This window comes from Nanorana parkeri, unplaced genomic scaffold (genome assembly GCF_000935625.1).
Source record: "Nanorana parkeri isolate BGI_ZX_2015 unplaced genomic scaffold, ASM93562v1 scaffold410, whole genome shotgun sequence".
In the NCBI taxonomy this organism is placed as follows: domain Eukaryota; kingdom Metazoa; phylum Chordata; class Amphibia; order Anura; family Dicroglossidae; genus Nanorana; species Nanorana parkeri.
Window position 1 is genome coordinate 1,237,429 of NW_017306678.1, and position 8,239 is coordinate 1,245,667.

Here is an 8,239-nt window from a genome sequence, read left to right on the forward strand (position 1 = left end):
GGGGGGGGGCGATATGAAAACAGAAAAAGGCACCTCCTCCTTGTGTAATATTATGAATGAAATGTAAAAAATGGATAATGGTACTCACAAACATAAGGACATGGGTAAACATCACCAATGCAGCCCATCCAAGATCTTAATTGCAGAACTTAAATGGACACCATAGCCAAACAGAGTAATCCACCATCACTAGACGCGCCAGAGATGCAGTTTAGTGCTTACGCATTTCAGGGGCAAGCCCTCCTTCATCAGAGCTCTAAGATGCAACACAACACATCGTAAGCCATTACAGTAAAGTGTCCACTCAGTAAATGTACTTCACATAAAGCTTGCCCCGCGCCCCAAAAAGAAAAAAACACGACAGAATGGATCGGAAGGTACAATCGCAAGTCAATGGACCCTCAGCTGACTTATAAGTACCTTCCGATACACATAGTGTAAATGAGGGATAAGTGCACTGTGTATGTATCAGCATTTAAGTCTGCAAACTGACTTTCCCTTTGTGATCTTCTTTACATTTGTCTTCATCAGTCCATTATATGGATATGTTGGGGGGATCAAAACTGGAGCAGACAAAATCTGGAGCAGCTGTGCCTGGCAACCAATCAGCTTCTCTCTTCAGTTTGCTCAGTTAAGATTTGAGAATGAAAGATAGAGGCTGATTGGTTGTCATGCACAGCTGCTCCAGATTTTGTCATCTCCAGTTTTCATAAATTCCCTTCGTTATGTTTCTTTTTGGATCTAATGAAATATATCTGTAAGTAACATAGATGTTCAGCTCTTCTTTAGGAGTTTTTTAACTAATAAGAAAGAGAACTATTTGCTTATGGCAACAAGTCCAAAACAATACTTAAAGGAGATCTATGGGGTCAGTGTTTTTCCCCATAGTTCTCCTAAGGGTCACGGGAGGACACAAACTAGTGTACTCCCGTCACCCAAAGCTCAGTATATCGTGAGCTACAGCTCGCGGTATACTGAGACGCCGCAGCCGGGACAGATGCCGACATTACTGTTGAGATCCACCCAGCTGCGTGATTGACAGCTGGCTCTGCCTATCTAGAGGCAGAGCCAGCTGTACCCTCCCCCGTCCGTTCCGCCAGTCAGCGCTGGAGGATCGGACAGGGGAGGGGGGAATCCCTGCAGGGAGCTGTGAGTGACAGTCACAGCTCTCTGCAGGGACAGGATCGAGAAGTGAGCGATCGACGGTATGTGTTCGCTCACTTCCCGATCTATTGAGCCGACCTGTGACACAGTTTCATTGTCACACATCGGCTCGAACTATGAGGCTGAGTGATTTTCACTCACCTCATAGTTCTCCTTCAATATTTTTTCTGTACACTGAGCTGTGCATGTGCAGCTCAGTGCACAAGCTCAGCAGGATTCTTACGATGATGAAGTAACTCACATACACATGTGTCGAAGTTACATCATCAGGTCCTGGCCAAGCAATCACCCAAAGAATCAGAACCCAGAGATAGAAGCGCCGGCAAGGGAGAAGAGCCCGGACCAGACCGCATCGCTGTAGAGGATTGCTTTGGCAAGTTAGACTGCCTTGATGGGCTATTATGTAATGCACACTAGCAACATTATAACTAAACGCTCCTGGGCCTCATATTTTGTTTTCACCGGCTTTATTTCTGCTTCAATTTCTGCCATGTGTTTTCAGCCTCAAGATGTCACTATTCCATCTCAAAAGTTTCAGTTCTTCTGTTGGATTGGATTCTGTAATCAGTATTGTTTAAAATATCTTTCTGCAGTAGATCCTCTCTTAAATGAAACCTATTATTTCAGCATGAAGGCCGCCATTTCTGACCTTACCTAAAAATGCTAGTTGCCAGGTTGTCATGCTGACTCTTTATTCAAAACGCTAAAGCCGGTCATACATGCATAATTTCTTGCGTTCAACCTGCATTTATACAAGAATGACCAGAATGTCCCTAGTAATCTTCTAAACTGAAGTCATAACATCTTCTAATAAAGTCACAACAGTGCTGGATCATAACTTGTGACACAGCTGACCTTTTCCTGCACCACTATGGAATTCTAATATATCTCAAAGAGACACTGCAAACGACCTTGATAAAGCAAAGCCATTAAAAAGAAATGATCATATATTGCTAGTGAGTACATATTTATAGCTATTATTGTCATGTTTACTGAAACTTCTCATGTGATTTTAATATATCTGCCCTTCCATAATTTGTTTATTGATTTTAATGTTGAGATTTGTAGACAAACCACCAGAGGGAGCTTTGAATTTGACTTTATTTAACCTCCCTGCATGGAGTGTATTGTTTTCAATGAGTAAGCTGACTTCTAGACTTTGTGAAAAGGATTAGTTTAACCCGTGTTCACTTTACATCCTGTGTGCACAGTCTATCCTCCAGCATTACACTTCCTGTGTGTGCAGGAAATGAGTGACAACCTCACTTCATATGTGTGCTGCCTTTCCTCTTGGATGTGTCAGAAGATTTCCTTAACCACTTGCTGACAGCCTGCTGCCTTAAGATAACATGCAGCAGCAACTCTCAACCGCAGTGCCATTTTAAAACTGGAAAGGGTCCAGTGGATATAACATGCAAAGCGTGCGGACACTGCTGGCTGTTACTGACAGACAGTATGCAGGTCAAACCCCTGTAGATGAACTGAGTAATTGCTCCCACTCTTGCTACTTTAAAATAGTACATTGTTGCGCAATGTAACTGCAACTGTTCTGCCTTGAGGTTTCATGGGAAATCCTTATGGCGTCCCTCCGATCAGGATTTCCTGTAGATGTCTGGTGAGCATAATGGAGACGATTAGAGCTGGGTCAGTCTTCACTCATGCAAAAGACTAATGCTTGTGTGGTCTCTTGTTTGCTGTTATAAGAAGGTAATAAAAAATGCAAATACAAACCCAACCACGTTCCTTGTGAACCACAGTTAAAAGCTGCCTTCTTTTGAGGACAAGGGCATTTATTAAAATATTGCACATAAAGCTATGGAAACATCTCTGAAGGTCTAGTTTTTATCTGTACAAAGCCATTCAGCTGTATCACTAACAATTTACTTCAAAAACGTTTATGCACTCATGTGCAGCATGGTGCAACTTCCAAAGAACACAATGCTCTAAACTAAAAAGAGGTCCTTTGATTTAGGCATATATCACCCTGCTAAACTACATTAAAGAAAACAAACAAATGTATGAGGTATCCTAGCATTCAGTAAAAATTACAACCTTTGACTAAAAACCACATCAGAAAACAGCTCTGCATGCCGATATGAAATCATTGTACATTCATTAGCTAAACAAACATTTTTATTTTTCTTATAATTTCTTTTTTTTCCACTTCCTGGTCCAAATCATGCACTGCTGGGGTCTCAAACTCAATTCAGTTGGGGGCCACTGTACAAATTATCTTCTCCCACTTGACAAATGTCATACTTCAAAATAAACGTTAACTATATATGGTACCAGTATTAATGTCTGTGTGTGTTTATGTCGGTATATGTGTTTGTGATGGATTCTTTGTATGCAATGTCAGTATATTTTTTGTGGTTTGTGCGAGTGTATTGTCAGAATTATTGTGAGTGATGTTGATTAAGGATGGGCTCGGGCGTGTTCGCAGCTGCACGTGCCGAGCCCACCAGGAAGCTGACAGCATGCAGCGCCAATCACAGGTACTGAGACATTCTCCCGATCCACAGCTGCAGAGATCAGGAATGTCTCAGTGCCTGTGATTGGTGCTGCACGCTGTCAGCTTCCTTGTGGGTTCGACACGTGGAGCTGCGAACACTCCCGAGCCCATCCTTAATGTTGTTAATGATTCTGTGTGTGTCATAGTATTTATACATGTGTATATGTGCGCAGTGGCAGTATAAGGGTGTGTGTTTTTCCCACAGGGTTTCATTTCAATCATAGAGGACCAACAGATTCCCACATTCAGTCACACACAGAAATACACACACAGAGAAATACTACCCCCCCCTGGTGGTCCAGTGAGGGACTAGCATGCTCTACATCTTTGGCTGGTGCAGACATTACTAATCCTTCCTTTCGAACGGCGCTAAGTGAAGACTTTCAGAGTCAACGTCTTACTTTGTCTCACACTGCGTGCCAGCACCGCCAGCTATGCGGTCTGCATGCAACAGAGATGCTCCGCCAAGTCAGGTACGCGCTCCGTGACCGCGTGCATAACTTGTCAGCCAGCTGTGGACCACATGGTACCGGTTTGGCATGTTACCAGGCCGGTACTTTGAGACCCCTGCTGTAATTGTGCCCAAGAATGCATCCTAGGAAGGATACATCAGCAGTGCATTGCTGGGAAATCTCATCTGTAAACTCATCAGACATGTCGTAGTCACATGCGCCAGAGTTACAGGAAGTACAGGGAGATCTAGTACCCTGCCCTTAGTTAAAATGGCCACTATCAGAGGACTGAGGAAGAAAAGACAAATAAGGCATGCAAAAAAAAAGCCTGCAATTATCTAGAATTATCTGTTTGTAGATTGTCATTACTAAACATTTCTAAAAGTACATTTATTGTTATTTTGAACATATGGGTAAAGTTCCTCTTTAAAATCTATAGAGCATAGACCCCCAATTTGATGGCACTTTTGCACAAAGCCTCTGGCCATAAAATGGTTAAAATCTTTTTTGGGCTTGTATTCAGGCATAGTACCAAAAGCATGAACTGCAGTTGATATCCAGCATTGTCTTTCAGAGTGACGATGCGTGAAGTCTTGGTGCTTCCTATTGGGTTGTAGATCCTCTCTATTTGAGCTTGTGGAGGCCTAGGTACACTTCTTGTACCCACCCACTACTGTTCTAAGAACTGTTAAAAACCAACTAACCTACATCCAATAAACATAGGTGTGAATTGCTTGCCTCTGTTCTTCAAGCCGTATGTACCTCTGAGAAGACATTGATTAGGGCTGGTCTGTGGGGGTCAATGAGCTCGGTTTGATAGTAACTAGCCCTCTTTGGTGGGTAAGCTTATGGAAATATGATGTTCATGAAGGAACACATCACTAAAGATTCTATGCCATGGATTATACTGCTGACTACAGGAGGATTGGACACTATTAAAAATCAAAGCAGCCAGCCTGAGAAGCTATAACCCCACCCCTGCCAAGCCAAGCCTACTTCCTTGTAGCAAGCAGCAGAAAAATTGAACAGGGAAAGGTCCTTACAAAATTACAATCATGGCAACAAGCAACACAAAAAAAGGTGGAGGGGGCGGGTACAGCTGGCTCTGCCTCTAGATAAGTAGAACTAGCTATCACTCACGTAGCTGGGCGGATCCAGACATAATTGTCGGGATCCGCTTCAGCAGCGGCGTCTCAGTATACCGCGAGCAGTAGCTCGCGGTATACTGTGGCGTCTCGAGCCGATGTGTGACAATTAAACTGTCACAGGTCGGCTTAATAGATCGGGAAGTGAGCGAACACATACCGTCGCTCGCTCACTTGTCGATCCTGTCCCTGCAGAGAGCTGTGACTGTCACTCACAGCTCCCTGCAGGGATTTCCCCCTCCCCTGTCAGATCCTCCAGTGCTCAATCACGCAGCTGGGTGGATCTCGACAGTAATGTCGGCATCTGTCCCGGCTGCGGCGGTCACAGTATATTGCGAGCTGTAGCTCGCGGTATACTGAGCTTAGGGTGATGGGAGGACGCTAGTTTGTGTCCTCCCGTTACCCTAAGGAGAACTATGGGGAAAAGCCTTAACCCCATAGTTCTCCTTTAATGGCAAAAAGCTCACAAAGTGCTCACTGCTTTAGCAGAGTAAGTAGTAACAGGAAAAAATGGAATCCTTATGTTTTAATGCATAGGCCTGAACAACAGTTTGCTTAATCCATCAGGAGATGGTGATATATGAGGCTGGACTGCCTTATGGGGACCATACAGAGTCACAAATAGGGGGTCAAAGTCTCATAGTGCCATGAGACGTAGGCTTCATTCACACTACGTGATTTGAGATTCTTGCTGCAGGAATTCCAAATGTCCCGTTCAGATGCGGCCACTGTACCTGTTCAAGCCAATGACTGAGTGACAGTGGCCGCATCTGTAAGCGGCAGTCCGCATGTAATGGTATGTGATATGATTACATGTGGTTTGGAATAGATTGCAGTCCCTGGACGCCACTGGCCTCTTAGCGCATCCTTCTTCCAGTTTTGACATCTTAGAGTGGTAGGCCCAGAATAACGGAACTCCTGCATGTGCACACATTAGCTTATCCGACACCAAGGGTATGTCAAGATTGTAATCTAAGCTGCACATGTTAATTTGGTAGCTAATGTACTAGCAGGTGGGTAAGAAGATTTAATAGCAGAAGAGGCATATATAAATATATAATTTGTCCACAGGTTTGGAGGTCTTAGATTAGAGGACTTCCTGAGGGGGAGGATCCGTGAGTCCAAAAGGAGGCTACTGGAAGGGAGGGAGTGCTCCTTCACTGCGAGCTGTGGAAGAATCAACAAGTAATAAGTCCATTACTGTAATCCTTCATTTCGACCTCTCTTTTCAACCCCAAATCAAATCACTATCCAAATCTTACCGACTCAACCTCCATAGCATTTCCAAAATTCGCCCCTTTTTAACAAATGACAACGCAAAGCTTCTAATTCCCTCACTTGTAATCTCTTGTCTCGACTACTGTAACTAGGCAGCATTTATGATAGACTGAACGGGATAGTCTGTGTAGTGGTAGCCACTACCACTACACAGGCTATCCCCTTCAGTCTATCATGAATGCTGCTGCCAGATCCATTCACCTTACCAACCATTCAGTGTCTGCCGCCCCACTGTGCCAGTCTCTCCACTGGCTCCCACTTACCCAACAAATAAAATTAAAAATACTGACAATAAAATACAAAGCCATCTACAACTCTGCCCCAGGCTACATCATCAACCTCATCTCAAAATATAACCCAAACCGTCCTCTCTGCTCCACCTGCTCTCTAGCTCCCTCATCACCTCCTTCTATGTTCACCTCCAGGACTTCTCCAGAGTCTCTCATATCCTCTGGAACTCCCTACCCCACTCTGTCCACTTATTTCCTACTCTGTCCGCCTTTAGGCGATCCTTAAAGGGAAGCCTATCCCACTTTGACATAATAACTGTCCTTTTACTTCATTTATTAACTCATCCTACTTAATTATTACCTTTTGTATCACTTGCCCCTCCTACTAGATCCACTCTAACGAACAGGGTCCATCCTTTCTCACACTCCTCATCATAAAATATACTATACATGGGGGCGCATGCGCGCAGCTGCCGATGGAAGATGCCTTCTGAGACGGCTCCGCAGCTCGCCCAGGCAACTAAGTATATAGACCGCAGCATTAACCTCCCCAACCGTCAACTTGCCTTAGCCTGACACCGACTAAGGCAAGGTACTTATTTGTGTGCGTTGGTAACTGTCGTGCCCACCCAACTCTACTTGGACCTCGAGACTCCCCGTTCCTTCTACGGATCTACCATCCCTTCAAGTGTTGATCGCCTCTGCTGAGACCCTTATCTCTTATACCAATCCTCCACTTGAGAGAACGGACCCTCCCGAAGTGCCTTGATGATCACCTCTTATGACACCATCCTCTGCTCCACTGTGGGGACCTGTCTATCCCACTGGGAAAAGGGACTGTTCCCTAACCATCGAACCCTCTCATCTCACACTTGTGCAGCGAGCCCTTTTCCCTACTCCCCCTACTTTTCAACTGTCGTATTTCCAGCACAATATCCTTTTTGTTGGTGATTCACTGTACTATAGCATTGTTGGTAACTTACATGTAACCCACTTTTATGCACCATCAGTGGGACAGGGCCCTATTATCGTAACCCTTGCAGGCTTGTGATAGGCCCCCATCCGCAGACCCCCACCAGTCATGCTGCAGGCCTCTCCTCAGTTACTAGAGCCTACCAACAGCCGCCACTGACTTTCGGCCTTGGCCCTTAGTTGGCGCACTAGACACTGACTACCTCTGACTACCAAATAGTAATAGAACCCTATTACTATTTGCCCTATACTACCTTAAGGCCACTTGACCTAGGAATGTACCTCTCAATGCCTAGTTAACTCACCCCCCCCTTACACCACCGGTTCTGTTAAAATTCTGTTGTTGAACATATTTAATGTACTTAACTGACATGTTCTAGATTCTTTATTATTCTACAATGTTTTATATACAAGGTTGACAAACGTTTTGTTTGCAGATATCTTTGCCTGGGCGAGCGCGTCACTGTGCTCCCCATCTCTTGGATA